Source organism: Agelaius tricolor, unplaced genomic scaffold (assembly GCF_023055355.1).
Source record: "Agelaius tricolor isolate 1412-34295 unplaced genomic scaffold, bAgeTri1.0.p SCAF_8, whole genome shotgun sequence".
Lineage (NCBI taxonomy): Eukaryota > Metazoa > Chordata > Aves > Passeriformes > Icteridae > Agelaius > Agelaius tricolor.
In genome coordinates this window covers 27,154,832-27,175,441 of record NW_027269268.1, presented here as the reverse complement: position 1 = coordinate 27,175,441, position 20,610 = coordinate 27,154,832, and the positions used below count along the sequence as shown (strand labels likewise).

At 34.7% G+C, this 20,610-nt stretch overlaps 1 long non-coding RNA gene across 8 annotated transcripts in view; it reads right to left on the bottom strand.

Annotated features, from left to right (window-relative positions):
* LOC139592345 (uncharacterized) overlaps nt 1–20,378 on the bottom strand; it is a 98,187-nt gene extending 77,809 nt beyond the window's left edge. For 3 of the 8 annotated variants that reach the window (XR_011679972.1, XR_011679973.1, XR_011679974.1), the window contains exons 1-2: nt 20,090–20,371; nt 11,593–11,679 (exon numbers count right to left, since the gene is read on the bottom strand). This is a non-coding gene — a long non-coding RNA (uncharacterized lncRNA). Of the gene's footprint in view, nt 1–8,405; nt 8,528–11,592; nt 11,680–20,089 lie in introns of those variants that run through there. The other 5 variants (XR_011679970.1, XR_011679975.1, XR_011679976.1 and 2 more) reach the window with 4 other exon arrangements.
* Between the last annotated feature and the right edge of the window lie 232 nt (nt 20,379–20,610).

Here is a 20,610-nt window from a genome sequence, read left to right as displayed (position 1 = left end):
ACATTGAAGGTCATGAATTAACCATCTGTCAGGGTGACTGGGAGGCAGTTTGGGCTGGGGGGAGCAGGGAAAAACAAACAGGCAGGCTGCTGTTTTCTCAACTTGCCACAGTATAATTTACAGAAATCTCAAGCACAGAGAAAGCCCTAAACTTAGTCACAAAATGCATTTGTGACTAAGTTTAGGACTTCAGCCACATGGCAAAAGGGGTTTTAGAACTGTAGGAAAGATTAGATTACGTTTTCCATCTTTCATTGCTCTCCTTTTGCTTTAATCCTGCATTTCAGTTCTTTGCTGGATATACCAAATTTTGCTGACGACAGAATAATGATGACTGGATACATTAAAAGAAGGATGGCTGAGTAGGTAAGATTAAAGATCCACCTACCAGATAAGAAAGTTAGAATCTTACTAGACCTCATACAAGATAAACCATGAATATTTTTTCTCTCTTAAGAACCCCAAATCCTCTTCCCTATTGATTTTTTTCCCCTATGTGATGGAAATATTTGGTGTTTCTATATAAAATATTTCAGAGAGTATGTCCATCATAATTCTTCCTGAAACATGACTACAGGAAATTAAATAGGAATTTTCTTTATCTTACATCATAAAAACTCTGCAGTAACAGATAACTACCCATTTTTTTAAAAAAAACCCTTGAATCTACAGGAACGATGAAAGGTCCAGGTTACCTGATGCCTCTTTTTAAGCATAATCTGTATTTGTGAATGTAATCCTGGGCTATACCTTTTCTTTCCACCCAGCAGCAGAGGTTGATACTAGGTCTGGGTAGAAGTGTTGCAGTACATATCCTGAGCCACAGCATTACATCAAAGAAAATACAGAACAACATTATTTCTTTCCACTAGACACATCTAGACGCATTGAGAAAGGATCCTGGGGATTCTGGCTGTACCCACTTTCCATGAGGGAAAGAATGCTGACAAATACAGCAATTCTGCAGTTTTGGGTTAACTAAATAAGAGTATGTAAATAGCTTTACAATCCAGAGCTGGCCAAGGTATTAGAGTCTTCATTATTTTGCCAAAAATGAACATGGTACATCTTGTTGGAAACATTGGGAGAAAAAGCACAAGAAAATGTTCCTTTTTCCTCTCAACTTGACTGGAAGCTCTGGCTATATAAAGAGAAAACTTGCCCTCTCTTGCAATAGAGATACACATTTATTTTAGGTGTGTCTTACAATGTGTTTTTATGCTTCAGTATCACCCTTTCTGTAAAATTTCAGAAGACTTGGAGCATGCACAAAACCCCAATGCTTATTACACTGACCAGCACTGTCTCCTAGCCTTATGCTTCCTCTGTGCATATGCCTCTGCCTTGTCTACCCTATGGGATGTGTTTGTGTTCTGTGTTTAAAGAACAACACCCCCAACCCAGCATGTCCCAGTGCCCTATGCCAGAACAAATAAAAATCAATATAAAAACCATGATGGGATCCATTACTTTCTCACAAGCACTGGGAATTAAAGCCTGGATGACCTGGCAATGGTAAAACATTTATCACTTATTGATGGCAGAATAGAATCTCATTACTTTTCTATTTCAATACCAGAACAGGGATGAGAAGCAAATAAAATGTATAGAAGAGGTCATCTGAAGAAATACCACTAAGAGCATCATTATGAAATACAAATATTAATTAAAAAATACATTATATACTGTGAAATTTAATTCATACCCATAAACCTAAATTCTGCTAAATTCTCTTTAATAATGCATCTAGTCTCACTGCAAAAAGCCTCAGAATATCTGTAAAAATGAAAGATAATGTATGCAAGCAAAGCTTTTCAGAATTGGAAGTACTAGCTAATATAGCCCCTTTAATCTGCAGCAGCAACAGTTTAAGAAGGATTCTTCTTAACTGGCTTCCCTGGATCTTATCTGAAATCCAATATGTATTTTCCATGGCCAGAGTAGAATCATGCAATGAAGAAGTCGCAGGAAAATCCCATTAGGCTCTTCTGATTTTTGAAGGACAGAATTTTAACAGAGAAATTCCATTCACATTCCTGAGTGGCATCTATTCCCTGGTCTCACCCAAGGCAGAAGCTGACTACTAATGCTCTTCATGATCATTAATTTGACACAGCACTCCTCTGAGTTCTATTCCAACTCAAAACTTTTACTAGGTAAGTTTGTGCTCAGTGTAGTGAGGATCATAGTTAACTTTAGATTATTTATATCATATCCAGTGAGAAACATTAATAGCTTGGTTCACTCATGATTTTTCTTTTCTGCAGAAATTCTTCATTTTGAAGAGGTTTAATAAAAATTAGACTGACACATTTAAACAAGCAGTATCGAATATCACAGCATCCCTGATTAAACATTTAGGGTGGCCTGTCAAATTCTTGGCAAAGTCTAGAATCACTCCAATTTTCCAGAAGGGATTGGCATATACATAATGTCACCATTTATCACAGATCTGCTGAGCTGCATTTTTAATGAAAAAGAAATCTTTTACCCTGCTTATTCTACACTGTGTATATCTACATTGTATTTGAATATAGACTAAATTCTAAGGTGAACCATAAATTGTGAAAAACATAAGTCTTAGCGTTCTACTTAGCATTAATTGCTAATCTTACAAATACAAGAACTCAAGACCATAAAGACAGCTTATAATTTATAGATCCAACAATTAAGGATCCAAGAGCCTTTCATATATTTTTCTTTACAACTCTATCAGGCAAAGTAGTGACAACCAGAGTAGAGATAGCATAATTTCTTTCATTCAATCCTTGGCATCACTCAATAACTCTCCAAAATTTTTCTCTCATGGATTCATGTTTTTATATGAAAATAAAACTCAGAAATTGTCTTTAAAAAAATAAACAAGCAAAAGTAAAAACATTCACAACATTTTAAAGGAAGATCCTCATAGTTTTTAATCATAGTCAGTGAACTTACATTGACCATAAAAATAAGTATCTTGCAGAGAAAGATTCTTCACTGAATCAAAGTTTTGGTTGTTAGTGTTTCTCATTCAAACAAATATTCAGGCCATTCAGGCAAGTATCATTTTGACTCTTGCCATTATTAGTTGTCTTTATCCAGAGAAATAGGGGTTTTTATAGAGGCCAACGATTTTGTCTTACTCATTTAGATACATGAGCGAACAAAAAAAATGATTCAATCTCCCTTTACAGCAGAGATAATAAGGGTATCTATGGACAGTGTGGGCTCTAAAACACTACACTTAAAGATACAGTGTAAAATGTAACAGTCTGTATTAGCAACTTGAAATAACATATGGCCAATCTTTCTCACCAATGGCATGAATTCCTAATTACCTCCTCTCTGAAAAATATTTAAAATGTCACTATGAAAAATTGTATAGAACATAATCTTTCAACAGCATTGAATTGCTTGTGTTTCTTACATGGACTTGAAGGTGGTATTTCATATTGGTCATACTCTGGCTTCAAAACACAGTGACTGCTTTACTCAAGATCACACCATCAATTATTAAAATTTATAAATTTATGGATTTTATAAAAACAGTGCTTTGGAAGGCATTAGTATATGGGCATACACTCTTGCATGCATTTCAATGATTCTGGTGTACTCTTGTCTTCGAAACTGTGTTTCTTTGAACTATTTGTTCACCATTCAACTGCTTATAAATGTAAAGCAGGGTAAAAGGAACATCAAAATGCATCCATCATTCTCAAACTGAATGAAGCATCAGAAACGCACTTGACATTATCATCAGTTCAGTGGAATATATCTAGATGGCAGAATGCATCCATTATACAAAGAAGTTGATCTGTAAGAGGAAAGCCCACTTTTATACTACAAGATCTAAGTTTCCAGCTTATATGTGAAAATTCTCAGAGGAGCCATCATCTCCTTTCTGTCCATCACCTTTGCTCCTTTCTCCAACAGTGCATGTTGTTTCTATCACCTGTAAATGCACAGTGACAAGACCCCAGTAACATGCATTTTTCCTCTGCTAACCATTTCAAAGAAAGGACTTTTGCTTTTCATGAAGGATTGAAAAAAAAATAATAATAGTAAAAATATTCCAGTTATTTCAAATGTCCTGTTCTGCTTTAAATACTTTGGAGGCTTTGGAAATATCTGTAGAAAACTTTGGACAAAAATCTTAGAAATGGAATCTCAATTGAGAGAAAAAATTTCATTCTAAAGGAATTTTTAGTGTTTGCTGAAGCAACTTCTTTACTGGACCTTGAAATTTGACTGTTTTTTTGAATACTGACAAGGCTGTGGCAAGCAGAATCTGTTCTACACAAAGGGAAAAAAGTCACATTTATTTCCACCTGGAACTATATTAAAGTTGGTTTTCGGAGGACTCACTTGTCCTTTTGGTTGATATTTCTGTGTCTGAGAACCTGGAGGTTTTGAGTTTCAGGACAGGACTCAGGCAGATTTATGCTTAATGTTGTACATGAAACGGGAAAGGGAAATAAGGAGAAACAACAGTGGAAAACAACACACAAGGTTTTTCTGGGTGAGATGGCCAAAGAGCTGAATTGATTTTATCTTTTCTACCAGTCTTCCAGAGGAATTCCTAATGGAAAGTGAGCTGGATAGCTCTACTTGCTTTGTTTCTATCCTAAGAACAACTTGGCATGCAAGGGGGAAAAAAAGAGTATAAACAGGAAAATGTGGAACCACCCCAGTACAAATCCACCACATTCATATCCTGGGGATCTGCACTGCATATACCAATCACAGAATATTAATTTATGCATTCCCTTGAGCTGCTGGAGCATCTCTTAGGCAATGCATCCCAGGTGTTTCATGCTCACTGTTCATCTCTGAAGTTTAGGCTAGTGTCCTGTCTTGCCACAGAGTCTCTCCACTTACAAAATTATTTTTGTGGTTTCTAAAGGTCAGATCGTTGTGGAACGTGAAAGAAAATACTGATTTTCTGGGAAGGAGTGATCCCATTGAAAGCAGTGGAATTAAATTTATAAAAAATTCTGCTTAATGATGCATAGCCACACCAATGTTTCAATTGGAAATTTTGGTGTTTGCTCAACAATTGACTTTGATAACTGAATTTTCAAGGTTAAAACTAACAGCAATATTTATAATTCCCCAAAAAATTAAAATCTCAGATTTTAATACTCTCTCAAATAATATTTTCAATTTGATATTTAATAGATGAGCTTTTTTTAATGTAAACAGAAAACAGAACTTTTACTTCATAAACTGCACTTTACCACCACTCTCCAAGAAACATCCACTGTCAAAACTAAAAAGAATCCTGTCAGCAATTTCATCCCAACTCTATTTTCCCACCCCACAATTTTATTTTAAAGTATGTTAAATATATATATTTATAGAGGCTTTTTAGTGCAATATACCAGAAAGGGAAATGATGTCTGATTAAGTTGTTCCACTATGTAAATATTTCTAATAATTTATAAATCAAAAGTAGAAAAAGTTTAACTATAAATACAGCTGCTGCAAGAATATTTTATCCATCAGAAATTATGTGCACAATGATGGTCTAGTGAAGTTAAATACTAAAAATAAGAAAATAATTCATGACAGAAAGTTCATACATTCTCATTTTCTTTTTTAAAAAGATTGCAGTAGAAAAAACCAAAAGGTGTGCTGTGACATTATTCACTTTTCAGCACTATTAATTCAATTTACTCTGGCACAAATACTGATGCTTTGCAGAGCACACCATATCTAAGACCAATCGTTTCAAGGGTGAATATGGGAGGGATTTCATTTATTACATTTCTCCTGTTTCCTTTAATATCTCTTTTGGTAGGGAGGATCATTTGGGCTTTGTTTCAGATCACAGCTTTTTACTCTTAGTCTTCATTAGTGATGAAAATCTGGAGACCTACTACATATTCATTTAATATAGAATAGAATTATTCATGCCTGAGACAGAGAGGTAAAAAAAAAAAAAAAGAGAAAGCAAACCTCCCTACTAAAAAAGGACATTAGTCATTTCTCCCTGTCATTTTTTTGGCAGCTGATGTTCTGTGTTTTGTAAACCATTCCATCGAAAACTACTGAAGCTGTAAAACTAATGTAGCAGGTCAGGGAAAACAGCCAAAGCCAGGTCAGAGAATCTTAACCCATGTCACCAGTCCAGTCAGTCTTGTGTCACATCACTTACTCTTCCTTTTTCTATGCAAATTTAGCATTGCTTCTAAGGAGTATTATCCTCTACAGGCTTTCAGAAGCTGTTGCTCCAGATATATAAGAACTGGAGTTTTTGGATACAAAAGGAGTAAAGAATTTTCTCAAAGGAATTTTTTAGAAAGAATTTGCAATAAGAGGATATAAGAGAACTACTATTCATGTGACAGGAAGCAAGTAGAGTAGCAATGAAAAACAAACCAGTAAATTGAAGCAAGGGAGATAAAGGAAAAGAGGCAGTTATTAGTTTAAATATGTGAGGCAAGACCCATTGTCAAAAATGTGGCAAAAAGGTTTGAATTTGATTCTGCAAGAGATGAAGGCAAAACCCCCAGAGCTGAGCAGAGAGAGATGAGCATAGAGGATGACTTATCAAGTATTCACATTTTAGATACAAAGAAGGGGCAAATTGCCCACAAGGACATGAACTGAGAAGAGGAAAGAGTGGATTTTTATTATAAAATGGTAAGAAGGCTAACTGAGCTAAAAAAGAAAAGAGCCAAGAATGGCACAGAGCAGATTAGCCAGAGCAAAGAAAACAGTGAAGCTCATGAATAAAAAAATATTACCCATTGATCTATTCCTACTGTACACCTTTTGTCATCTTTCAACCACAACACCAGAATGGCAGCTGTGCTACTTTCAAATGCAAAAATGTTACCACCGATTCCGTGAATTTGCACTGGCACATGTTGAAAAAGGTTCTGCTCACACTGTCTTTAAAGCACTTTAGAGAACAGAAACTTCACATTTTCTGTAACAGCAACTAAGGACTGATGAATGCAACAAGGACATTTTGTGGAATGACCTCCATCTCAGTAGCACAAAAATAGTACTTAATAAAGATGCCTTTCTCCAAACTTACAGAATATTTATCTACACATCTCAGAACAAAACACAAATACTTCTTAAGCAGTCCTACCATGTAACTCTTTCTGTGATTCATTGACTTCGTTTAGAATGCATTACCTGGTATTAGACTTAATACAGAATGAAAGAAAAATGCCATTCTAAAGGTCAACTATCCAAACTTAAAAGAAGATTTTTAGAGATGGGAATTAAAACCAGACATATTAAAAAACCCTCTCAACATTGCTTATTTTTACAGGCCAACTACATACAGCAAAGAAAACTTGGTCAAACAGAGTGAGCTTTAAGACATATTAAAGAAGAGTTCATTAAAATAACCAGGAAAAAAAAATCTTTTGTACATGAAACTACAAAGCCATTTACTTGGCACATTTAGAAGTGTTTCTGACTAAATAATTCCTTTTTCTAGGTACTTTACATTGTATGATTTTCCAATTTTATTTTTTTTCACATATAAAATTCACATACTCCTTTTTGTTGCTAACTGCTAAGATATAAAAATAGGGAGCCCCCAACAGCCAGCTAGTGGCTCTCAATTGGATCAATATGTCAGAAAAATGTTTTTCTTTCTAACAAGATGAAATAATTAACACTGCATTTTCCAAGCAGTTTCTATTTCCTGTGAAGCATCCACTTCTGTCATGAGATGCATGACTCCTCTGGGTGACATTAGAGTTCAGCTTCAGCAGAAAGCTGTTCCTGATCCTTATTGACATAAGACCAAAGTGGTATCTTTGTCTACACCATAGCAGTATAATCTACACAGTGACCTATTTCAGCACAAGTTCTGAAGTAACCTGTTAAGAGTAATTCTTCAGGACATTTCTGAAATAAGATTCTCTTGTTCACAGATGTGGAAGCTGAACTTGTACACCCAGGAAATGCAGTCTACATACAGCAATGAATGGGAAATTACCAAAGCCCAGCTGGACTGATCTACTTTATCATTTATTCACCTTCTGTTAGATGATCAAGCTTTTAAACTAAAAATAGGAATGGGTCCACTTGCTCGATAGATCAGAATCTCCTGTGCATCAGCGTAATGCAGAGCATTTATGGTTTCATCAGTTTTAAAAGATAAGGAGATAATTATTTCCACTTAAAATGGACATAAAAAGTGAACAGTAAAAGTGAAGCCCTACAGATGTCAATTTTATTTCTGTATCCATATTTCAGCTCTTTGATGATCAGAATAATTTAATATTTTCTAGGTTTTAGGTCCAGGCAAAATCCTGTGAACCCTTAATTGTAGTTTATAGCTTTATTTTAAATAAATATAGCAAGCGATTTCTAGAAATGTCCAAATTTCTGAGTTTTCCAAAAGTCTTTTGTCCTACACAAAGGAGAAAAGGAGATGTTTTTAAAATTCCTACCTTTAATTTTAGGCAAGTAAGAAAAGTTGCCTTTGAGTCTGGGGAAATATCTTGGCATTTTCCTGCAAATATTAAAAGAAGACAGCATTGCATGGGATGCGGAGACTTAAAGCTTCAAGAGTCTCACTAGACTCTATGAACATCTACTGTGCAAAAGAAAAACAGGTAGATAATGACACATGGTAGAGTTTAGTAATGAATAATACACTTTCCTTGGAATTTTTCACCATTAAATAAAAGACACAAATACTTAAGAAACTCTAAATTAAAAAAAAAAAAGCCTTTGCACTTTTCTGGAAACTTAAGGGATTTAATTACCAAGATACAAAAATATGAGATTAACAAAGAGTCTTCCAAGAAGCATAACAGCATCAGAGTATGATTTTTTAAAAGCTGACTAATATAACCATCAAAGTACTGCATTCCTAGCTGCAACTTTGCCTTGGAAGCTAAATGTCTAAGCATACCTGATGGATATTTCCCTAATGTGTCCTATCAGTCTGTCATGTAATTGACATGCATCTTTCCCTTTAAATTAAACCAGATTTATTCAGCGATGCAAAAACCTCCCACATTTCTGTCAATATATCTCTGCACACAGGAATAGAGAAGTTAAAAGTTTCCAGTCTGGTTAGCCATGAGCAGATACAATGCAGTGACAGCTTTTTTCTTGAACATAAAATTTAAACCCTGAATACCTGGGTTCCCTCTCTCTATATATGTGTGTGCCTTATATATACATATACATATATATATATATATACACACACATATATATAGGGGTGTGTACACACAAAAATATGTATATATGCGCATATCAAATATTCAGTAAGAGGAACAATGAAGATCTTACATGAATGATCAACGATTTAAACAAATAGAAAAATAAGATGAGCATTTGCGAGGTGAGACCTCCAACAACCCGTCTGCTGAGACACATGTGAAGAAAGTTGACTGGCCAATTGACTTAATAATATAATAAAAACTGCATCAAAAACCTGAACTGGTGGACAGAATGCCTTGGAATAAAAGGAAGCAATTACTAATGCACTTTCAGACAGGTTCTTTCAAATTGTAACATACAGGGGTTGAAAAATGCCTGCTGTGATGAGAAATTTTGTTATATTGTGGCTCCAATAAAGGCTGTGTTTAAAGCCCATTTAAAACTAGTGATAGTTTCAGTTCACTTCAGGGTTTCAGAGAACAGTGTATTTTGTTGAAAGAGGAGAGATACGAAAAAACTCCTTATTAAATTACTGTCATTAAATCTAAAGGGTGTAACTGTACCTATGTAGGTGTTTACAAATTAGTATTTTAAGGTAATGATTTCAATTATCTGTAATTTTGACAAAACAGAATCATTAAAGATTAAATTTTCCATCTAAGGTTACTTGAATTTTTTTTACCTTGATTTTGGCAAAAAACAATTTAGAGAAAATTGTTTTTTCCCTAATATTAAAATAAATTCTTATTGATGATAGATTCTCATCAACTATTAACTCGAAAAACTGTGCTTTCAAAGTATGCATTTAAAATATAACAGGGACTGTTCTCATAGAAATCATGAGCTGGCTATGCCTGTGGAAGTTTGCCCAAATTGTCTGCTTTTAAAACCATGTTTAGAAAAGTGTTTACGTGTTTATAAAAGACAGCTTTACTGTAATTGATAAATTACATTTATACTAGGAATGGTTCAGACAGAGGCCATAAGATATTTTCTTAGCAGCATCTGAGGATCATATGTGATCCAAGTCTGCCTGTTAACACTGATAATAGGAGCCAATCTCAGGCTCAATTCTTCCTTTTTCCTTTCCTCTCCAATCTCAGCTTCCCTAGAACAAACTCGGGGTAACAGCAACATCACAAAACTACACTCACAATTAAGACAGCTGAATGAAAACCTGTAGAATGAAATAATATTCTTTCCTTAGCTACTGAAGTGCTATGTATTAATGAGCAAGTTACTTGAAATACATTTCTCTTGGATGGTCATTGTTAAGGTCATATAATTAGTGATCACCTGATTTCTGACCTATGGACCCAATATGCAAACCTACTGAATAATAAATGCTGCAGCAGAAAGTCAGCAGGGGCTTTGCTTTGAGCCACTGTACCAGGGAGCTGTTTGGAATGCTAAGTACTCTGCAAAGCAGGTCATGGGTGGCTCAGTTTGTCACCCAAGCTGAGTAGCACTTTGACCTTCATCTCCATGTATGACAGAATATGACAGCATGTCACCTTCTCATCTTGCAAGGTGATCTAAAAGTAAATATTTTTAAAACAAAGCAGGAATGTTTGCTGTGGAAAAGCAGCACAAGGCAGTGTTGGAAATTCTGGAATTGAAATAGGTTGGTACAATGCAAATGATAGTACAGAAAAGCAAAATTGAAATGGGTAGCTTCATATGTTGATGCCTATCCTGCCTTAAGTCTTTGTCTTACTCTCTCTCCAAGTAAAGCAAATTAAAAAAAAAAAAAAAAAAACAAAGTGCCCTGAGCATTAGTATAATGTGAAGTTGTACTGAATGATTAACAACCTATATGTTATTTCCTTCTTGAAGTTCATAATTAATGCATCAATGGACCAATCAAAAGACAGAAGAAAAAAATATCTCTATTCAATTAACTTTGTTCTAGGATTTTCTAGTATATAGAAGGAAAATTGACTTTTCTTCTACCTATTCTCCAGAATAATATCTGGAAGAGTCTTAATGTTTATTCAATTGCTTTTTACTCACGCACATTTAAACATAGTATAAAAGACTGATGTAAATACAGAAATTTAGTTGACTTTGTTACTTTGTTAGCTCATTTTGCTTATAGTTGAGGTTATAGAAGTTCAACATGCATCAAATTCAATATGCATCAGATTCAATATGTTACTTGAAATGACATTTTCATTCCTACAGTAATGAAAGTGAATTAAATATTTTTTCCTCAATAATAATTATGCTCATCTTTTCAGTCCAGTCTCAGAGAACATGTTGTGCATATGCATAAACAGCTTTACTTTCCTTCAAAAGAAAGACTAAATTTTGTTGTTCCTGTTCCTTTTACCTTCTCTTCTTGATATACTCAAAATTACAATCACGATACCCAAGAACCCTTATTTTCAGGGAATTGGGAAATACAGACTGCCATTAAATATTATTTCATGACTCAGCTTGCTGAGTTAACAATAAAGTTACCTGTTACTCTTCAGCTGGCAGTTTTTGAAACTGAGAATATGAGCAGGACAATTTTTTTCAGTGATTGAGCTTCAAAACTTGAAAAGCCTGCGGATTCAACACAATGTTTGGTTAAAATCAACAATTCTTGCCCGTTCTTGTTAAAAAAAAAAGATATTCATTATTTTCAAAGGCTTTTGACAAAGCAGATTAATCCAAACATAGCTCCATAAAGAAATTTCAGATTACTGGAAGTAACAGAGTATTACATTTCACAAGAATGATTAGGAAACTTTCCAGTTGAGGAGATGATGGCATTTATGTGATGTATGCAAACCACTACTCTAGGCTCATACTGTGAATTTCCTTCAAAAAAGGATGTATAAAAGGAAAACACATAATTGGCAAGCCTGCAAGTCAAATTTAATCAGGTCATTAGTTCAGAAACCCGATGGTGAGCTTAATTAGATATGAGTTATCTAATAATTGTGAGTGTCTCTGAGGTACATTTGTTTGGACATCTATTACTAAGGGTCCCTATCATTGTTCTGACCTTACAGCTAAACTAAGGAACAGCCCCTTTGAGTCCTATATTGGGTTCCAGCTATCTACATATTAGATCAAATTATTAATTTGAATGTCAGTAGAGATGAGTTCTTTGTAAAAATTCTGGCAAGTTTTTAGTGGTTGTATTTCCTGTTTTCACATATGCTTGGCTTGAATAAGTTTGATACTACATCTTTGGATATCTTGAAATCTCAGATACTCACTGGTGTCCCTGGCTAATTTGGCTTTTCACTCTCACCTGAGATAAAACCCTGGACTCTGTCTAGGCTAAATACACCCAGGCATAGCACAGTTTCACCTTGCTTTTCACCAACACTTCTCTTTCTGACATTAAATCTACCTTCAAACCTAGAGCACTATGAAATTTCAACACAGCGGATATGAGTATAAAATTATAAAATATGTGCCATAACTTTTGTATAGTCAGCTAATAAATCTCTGCCTCTTGGGCTCAGAATTTATCTTATCCAGTATCCACATCTGTCAGTACAAGCAAGAGCACACAGTTATCCTTCTAGGAAGAGTAAACAATACATGCACACTATGCATTTAGATTAAAAATTACTTGTAGAACTAAAGGTAGAAATCTATTCCCATATTTATGGTAAATATCAAAATAAATGCCTGATATTCTGCACTCAAAATTGCTATGTCAGGAAAATATGTTTGTGCTACTTACTGACAAATACAGACTTGGGAACTAAAGTGAATATTTGTAAACATTAAATGCAGTATTTTTCTTCCTATAAGTACCAGGAGCTATAATTAAATTTTCCCCAAAAGACATATTTATGAGTAGATTAGACAAACTCTTGTCACTGTAGCAAGTAGGTGTGAAAGACCTTTCAGGATCTTAAACAACAACCAGTTTCTCTCTTTCTGATTTTACATATGTCTTACTTGGAAAATTTAGTTTCTGTTTCATCTTCAAGAAAGTTACTGTATTGTAATGAAGCAATTACCTCAGAGAAGCTGCTTGGACAGAAAGCTTCTCTTGGTCTGGGTAGCACTGTGGACAGAGGTATCAAAGGCCTCTGTTAGTGCAACAACTTATACTTAATGCATTGAAAATTAAAATGAGAACAAATTGAGACTGAAAGGAAAAAATACTACAGTTTTCCTTCAACTCAGATGAGATTTTATGAAGAAATAATCAAGCTGAAACTTATTTGAATTTTTAAATCAATACAGGAGTATTCTGTCTGTGCAGTAATAAGACAGAAAGATTCAGCCTTTCTATTGGGCTCAAGGCAAAAGTCATAGGTTGAAGTGTAATCAAAAATTATCTCCTAGATCTTTCTAGCCTTTTTTTTAGTCCCCCCACTCCTACAGATGAATCCTCACTTGATGGTCTCAGAGCCTCAGATTATCTGTCAGACAGAGAAAAGCTGTCTCAAGCAGCAAGGACCTCTAATCAGATATTGACAGATAAGATGGTCTGGGTGATGAAAATAGATTTAAACTCCAAAGTAGCATTTTTTTTATTAGAATCATGGTCTAACTGTTAAAGTCATGATATAGGCTAAATTATAAGGTCTAAGTCTTCCAATCAAAAGCTTATCAGCTTTCCTAAATACAATGAATATAAATTTCCCACTTTAGCCAAGGTCAAAAACACACAGATCAACAAAATTCCTCATATTTTCCTCTAGATTGATAAAATACATTTCTTAGTAATATTAACAGTTTTCACCTGCTTTGAAAGACTTGCAAGTTTCAAAGTTATATAGAAAAATTGGAAATACTGACAGAAATGATCATACTCTACATTTAAGTAGTAGAGCATTCTAACTGAGCCCAGTGTAGTATTTAACAGCTCACTTAAAGAGACTCCTGTAACTAGAAAACACTACTCAGCTTCAAAACTCAGTTAAAAAATTAAATACAAATGAAAATCATTCTCTCCGCTGAGAAATAGGTAGTTTTAAAATAAATCCAGCTTGAACTGATAGGTAAAAAATTCCCAATTCACAGCAGAATCCTACTAACAAATGCTGTTGGTTGAGGAAGAAAAGGGAGAAGAATGTCTTCAAGCTGGCATCCTGTATGACTTCAGCATTGAAAAGTAATTGAAATTAATATACAAATATTACCCTTATGGTGGTGATGACCTTGATGCTGCTTTATTAGACCATTCAAGCCTGTGCATTAATTTTTTTCCTAAAAGCACAGGACACTTGAAAAGGAGGGGAAAAAATCCCAAATAACAAAATAACAAAAAAAATCATATCTATATTTTCCTCATATTTGGCTTTGGATTCCAGAAGACAACAGCCACTATCAAAAGGGAGTTAATAAAATATGCTGCAATGTAGGAGAGGAGAGATGGGAAAAGAAAGGTATCATTTTTGTACAGATACATCACATATGTGCATCACATAGGGTTTCAGCCCAGGAGACATCCTTCCCAGCAGGATGATGACAAAAACTCATTGTCAGAACAATGCAATATCAGGCAAGGTTAACATAAAGGGCTGTATCAGAGAGAGAGTGAGTGTTGAAGGAGGTGGGTGGGTTGTGCCTGGGATGGAGATGTGGTCAGCCTGTGTGGTGCAGAGAGCCCCAGCTGTGAATAAGCAGAGTGTTTATAACAGATGTGCAGTAATGACACAATCCAATGAGAGATGTAAGATATAACATACATCCCACAATATCCTGGGTCCTATTTGATGTATATCTCAAATACCAGAATACAGAAAAATAAAGAACACATAGATTTTTGTGAATGAGTTTAAAAGCATTGCTAGAAAAAAAAAGAGTACAAAAAAGTAAGACAAATGAATGAGGAAGCTGTCCTCTGCACTCATGGCACAAAATTCAATGTAGATCAGTACCTTGAAGTCATATTTACTTGGCCAGTGCTAAGACTAAATTACACCTATGATTCAGAATAGCTTTTATAAAACATTTTGAGTTTATAGGGAAAGTGTATTACAGAACACTTGGAAATGTAAAGTAGAACTTTGTTTTGGGTTATTGAAGTATTTTCAAAGTGCTGTGGCCATGCAATCTAATTCACATGAGAATGTGATTCACTGTCACACAATAATGCTTCTAGTTGTATATTAACTTTTCTGTAACTGTTAAAATTATATGCAAAATAGACATCTACATTTTCATGCAATTGTGTGCTAATGCAAATTCAGTCCTTGTTAAGGTAGGATGTGATAAAATAAACCTGACCTTTTCAATTCTACTAAAAAAATTTTTTCGTGTAAATATTGTCAAAGCAACCAACAGATTTCATGTTCTGAGCACCTTTTAGATAGTTTAAATCAAATGTATAAACCCATATTGCATATGTATAGAAATTGAGGTAATAGCTACAAAAGTAAAAATGCAAATGAAGTATCCTTTCACTTATTAATATACAATCAAAACAGTATAATGAGAATCATTACAGCTAAACTAATAATAATAGCAACAATAGCAATAACAACAACAACAAAACCAATTCTATGATGAGATTCTAGCCTGTGCCAGTATTTAACAATACTCAGGAAAAATACACTCACTCCAGTCTGCTTACAACACCCAAATAAAACCTTTCCAAGGTAAAGAGAGCTTTCCCACACAAGCACAGAAGACATTTTCCTATATTCTCACTACATTCCTCAAGAAAGTTTTTTTAAACTATCAAAACAATTCCGGGAAGGCATGACTTGTAACTTACTGCATATCCAAAATTTAGCTTAGCCTGTGCCTTTTCTCTGGTAATACTCACAAAGATTTTTATCAGCTTTGACTGCTTATAGGCTTTGTTGATAGAGGAATCTCTTTATAAGCAAAGAACACTTAATTAAGTCTCAGAACATCAATTTTAAGCAGAAAAATGACATCTGCTTTACAGATAGGGAATTTCATGAGTTCACAGATTTAAAACAAGGTCATATATGGTCAGCTGTGGAACAGCCACTGAATTAAAGGTTAATCTCAAACTGGCAAAGCTCATGTTAAATTGAGAGGAGACAAATTTTACTGCAGTTTCCAGATTCACAGTGCCAGGCACTAACTTGTAATTACAAGGATTTTGAACTAACACTGGCTTGGTCTTTTTTCTCCCAATGTAGATAATTTCCATGTTCTTTAAAGTTTGCTCTCTTTTTCAGATCAATTACCCCCAAACATTTGGTAATCAGTAGATACCTGCTCTGGCTCTCTCTGCAAAGCAGTGAACTGTCAAATAAACTGCATAATTACTACTTCCTGATCCTAGCACTGTTATGCTATAGTTCTAATTTTGATAGATTTCCTTTAGCACCTTACATTTACAGTCCAAGGTACACCATTTATAAAATGATGTATCATTTAAGCAGGAGTCTACTTTATTTTCACTTGAAAGGACATAAACTTTTTTGGATATATTCAGATTCCAAAGGCAATTGTATTGATTTCAGTTCACTCAACAGTTTTGGTATTTAACTCAAATTTTGCTTTCATTTAAACATATTTTTGCAGCCTTATTTTGTGCTTCTTCCCAAATCACATATGTTGCCTATTTAATTAATGGGTTGCATTTACTAAGATTTGTATCTTCAGGTAAATGTTAACAATGTGAATTCCTCTCACATGTAGAAATTGTCATTTCACTGGACAAAAACTCAGATTTTATGTATGGACAGTTTTGTAAGGTTTTAAGACACGAGCATGGTTTGGAATGCTATTTAATAATAACCCCCCTAATAATATAGTTATTATATTTAATAATAACTAAATAAAGGTTTATTTAGTTCCAAACAAGTTAAATTTTCTATCTCCCAGCCTCACATTATTAGTGTACCATGCACACTAGCAAGCTCCAATGTTTCATTATGTTCACTGGCATGATATGCCATGGCTTCTCACTGCACATAGAGGTGATTGATAGCCAATCTGACACCTGTACTAGCACTGGATGGCTCTTCTCTCCTTATTGACATTATCTGAAACTACACCAGAGGGTTTCACCTGGAAAACAGTGTTTAGACTCTTGCTTGCATTCTCCTCAGGGTAGGTGAGCCTATTAACCTAGCTCCTTTGTGTAGATGATAAGACTGAGGTGTGTACTCAAGTAGTGTGTCTGTGAAAACATGTTGCTAAACATCAATATCAAAGCCAATTGCAAATTCCAACTTAATTTTTCTCACTTTAGCTAAAGGAACTAGAATTGCTTTAACTTAGGTCCTGACAGCAGAGAGGAGTAAGTAAATAAATTGAAGTGGATTTTGGCTTTCTTTTAAAACCAAAATAAACAAAACAAGCTTTTCAGACTTTCACACCTTCCAGTAAAAAAAAGAAATTAGTCCTATCTAAACTGGCATACATAAATACTGCAAAAGATTGCAAGTGTATTTACTTAATTTAAAATGAGGCTTAGTTTATAAACCAGACTTCAATTCAGCTCAAGTGAATCCAAACTAATTAGAATTGGTGTATTTCCTACATTTATGTAAGGCTCTGGATTCATCTGAAAAAATCCTTATGATTGCCGCAATAGATGTATGAAATGATACAGCTATTGGCCATATTTTTTTTTTGACAAATTTTAAGCAGAGTTCTCCCTTAACCATTATAAAATGTTCTATTAAGGGAAAAAAAATGGCTCCATATGACCAGACCTTTCAAAAAGACTTGGAGCTAATTCTTTATTTATTCTCCTTGGGCAACTCCTTGTTCTCCACAGCAACTCGTGTTATCTTCAGCCTCAGTTTATCAATTCTTCTGGACAGGGCTATTTTTTGTCTTGCCTTCACAGAATACTCACTTGCAGGAAGCAACAAACATAAGAATGGTGGCACAGAAATGGTTTAACCCTTCTCAAATTAATATGGATCTTGGGTTAAACTTTTCTCTGTGTAAGCAAAGCTATACAGCATTTTTACTCTCCTATGAGCTACTTAAGCTCTTTTTCGTTACACTGGCAATCCAATTTTTTCTTCCCCTTTTTGTAAAGAATAATATTAAGTTGACAATAGTCAGAAGTAAGTTCAGCAAAGATAATAAAAAAATAAAGTTTCCCCATAGTTTTTTAACATTTGGAAAAGCCATTCTCACAAATGCAGCATGTGTCACAGCACCAGGGTACCCAGAACTCCAATTGGCTTACAGTGATTTATTATAAACAATAATTCCGTATCCTAGCAGTTGCTGGAGCAAGGCTGTGCTGGAGGCCTTTGCACATACATATTTGAATTAATGAAGCAGCAGTTTATGCTGTTGCAAACAGCTGGGGGTGCTTAACTTGTTTTTCTCTACAGAACTTTTGGATTTCATTTGTTTCTGGCAGTTATGGAATGCAATAAAAGCAAGAATGGTGAATGAAGAGAAATAGAACTATGCAAAACAGAAAAATCTAGACCTAGGTCAACAAAATATGCTCCTCTGATGATACAGATACATTTTTCATTTTTTGCATTGTTTCATCAGTCCTACTTTCCCCCAAAATGCTGCATTTGATATCAGTAAGATTGAATTGATATCAGTAAGATTAAAGATAGCTACACATATATCTGCAAAACATACCAGACAGCATGATACTGTCCTTCCCCCTTTTGCTGATCAACTCTGCCTCAGAACCAGAAGGAAAATAAAAAAGTGATTTTAGCTGGGACGGCATGTTCTTAATATGGTTCTATTGTTTCTAGACCTGTGCTATTATTTTAAGGCTCTTAAAAACCTTGGAACTGCACTGTGCTGTGAAGATATGACACCTCTGGTTTGCCTTACCTGGAATTTCTTTCCTCCTGAAGCCACTACTGTAGATAAATTGTACTCACAACAGGAATTTGTGATGGTTACTGTGGGCACTCCCACGGCTCAAGTGCGTTCTCAGGGCAGGTGGTACATGCTCATTTTCAAAGTTCTTAGCAAAATAAAATTTAAAAGAAGAAATAACGGGGCAGTAAATGTAAAACAGTGCACCTGAGAGTGGATTTTAGTATCCAGCTGCTGAAGAACATCCAGAAGTCCTGAGCTGCTGCTGCAGAGCACTCGTTAGGATCAGAAAGAGGGAGGCAAAGACGAGAGCTTCAGCAGCTGAAGGGAGGTTGAAGGGCAGCTGCAGAAACTGGAACGCATGTGATGCTTCATGCAGAGACTGTGGGATGTGCAGCTGCTTAATTCTCTATGGAACATTCCTTTTCTCATGAATATTCCTTTATTCACTGTATCTCCTCCAAAGGGTTTGGCAGTGCCACATCACAGGATCCTGTCTAGTACTCTTCAGAGTCTAACTTGCTATTGCTTTTTAAGTCAGCTAAAGCTCTGAAATGATTGCTTATAGCTGGGGCATGTTTTGATTGCTCTCCTGTCTTCCTTAGGCTATTCAAATGAAGGCAGCAGCTGCATTTTGCCATTCACAGTCATTTATGCCTAAAGGCTCATGTTTCCTGTCAAAAGCTGGAAGCAGTCATTGTATATGATTTTTGTTCTTCAGTTTAATCGTACATCACCAACGTGTTCTCATAACATATTCCATCCAGTAATGACTTTATTGATCCACTCTTCAGTCTTTCATCTTTCCATGCATCTAAGCACATTGTAACAAAACTTCCACTGATCATTTTGTATCTTAAATTACACATAAATACATATTAGAGAGCTATTCAATAATCACTCGGTATCAACAGGCTTACTATACAAGGGCCCAAGACAACCTTAACTGTCACTGGAAATAATCACAGCTAAAAAGGAACAGAACTAGGTTGCTACCATCTGCTTCCCATTGCAGATTAAAAATGAAAGAAAAAAATTAGAAATAATAAACAAACATGAAAGGAAAAGAAGCCTATGATCAAAAGCACAAACCATAAAAACACTTTCTTTTTTCTTAAAAATAATATTAATTCATGTGCAGCAATTTTAACATTTAAATTTATTTTGCTAAAAACATTTTTTTGACAATTAATAACTTTATATTCTTACATTCTAGACATCCTGATCAAGATACACTTCACTATCTAAAAATACTTACTTATTCTGATATACTGCCTTCTTTTTCTCTCATATTTTTCCAAAGAATTGAATATATCTGTGTTGAAATTAAATCTTCTTCTACTGCATCCATGCATATGGTTTCTATCACATCCTATTGCCTCACAGCCCACAGTGCTGGATTTCTAATATTACTAATATCACTTCCATAGCAACCCACTAAGATATCATAAACTTGGCATTACAGCTTCATTCCTAGATTAGGTCTAAGGTGGAGCTGATTTCAAAAAGCAGCTCTTATTAAAGCATACATACACATAATAACCAAAAGTAATTGTCATTGGGATAGGGATAATAGCTTTCAGAGTACTGCAAATCAATTTCACAAAAAAGTTGTCCCTTTTCAACTCTGACCAAGAAAAAAAAGAACTTGTTTTGTTAATGATGTTTAGAATACATTTCCCCAGCCATCCTTAAAGAGAGAACCATATAATCACAGGGATACAATTACTGAAAAAGATAATATTACTTATGTTTTTCACATGCTGGATTCATTCCATT